Raw genomic sequence first — 515 nt, 5'->3', positions numbered from 1 at the left:
CATCATCGCTCGAGATGGGGTCCTTGTCGTCATCGAGTTTACCACCAGCGAGTTGCTCCAGTTGTCTGCCCACATTAGTCCCGAGAGAGAGCAACATGTGGTGAAGCGACAGTTGGCTTCTGGGGACAAGAGCCTGATTGATGGGAGGTGACCCGATTCGGCCCTGAGACTCGTGGTCGACGACGGTGCATCAGTGATTACGTCATCACCCATGAAGATTACGTAATCATCGGAGTGGGTCGACATGGTGCAATAATTTGGATACACGATCTACCTCCAAGGATTTGATCTACTGTGGACACATCAACTGATTTGTACCCACGGTAAGTACCACGCGACCAGACTACAAAGGGGATAGAAAGGGCATCCAGGGGATGGGCAGAAGTATTGGACCGCTATGACTTAAAGGAATAACAGAGTGGAATTTGTCTTATCAAGAACAAGTGTCTTCGGTTCAAGATTGGAAGGCTGTAGCGAGAAGTATATTGGCCCATACAGTAACCAAGTCATTCTAC

Source organism: Phytophthora parasitica (genome assembly GCF_000247585.1).
Source record: "Phytophthora parasitica INRA-310 unplaced genomic scaffold supercont2.3, whole genome shotgun sequence".
Classification (NCBI taxonomy): domain Eukaryota; phylum Oomycota; class Peronosporomycetes; order Peronosporales; family Peronosporaceae; genus Phytophthora; species Phytophthora nicotianae.
Note: the sequence above shows the minus strand (reverse complement) of the source record.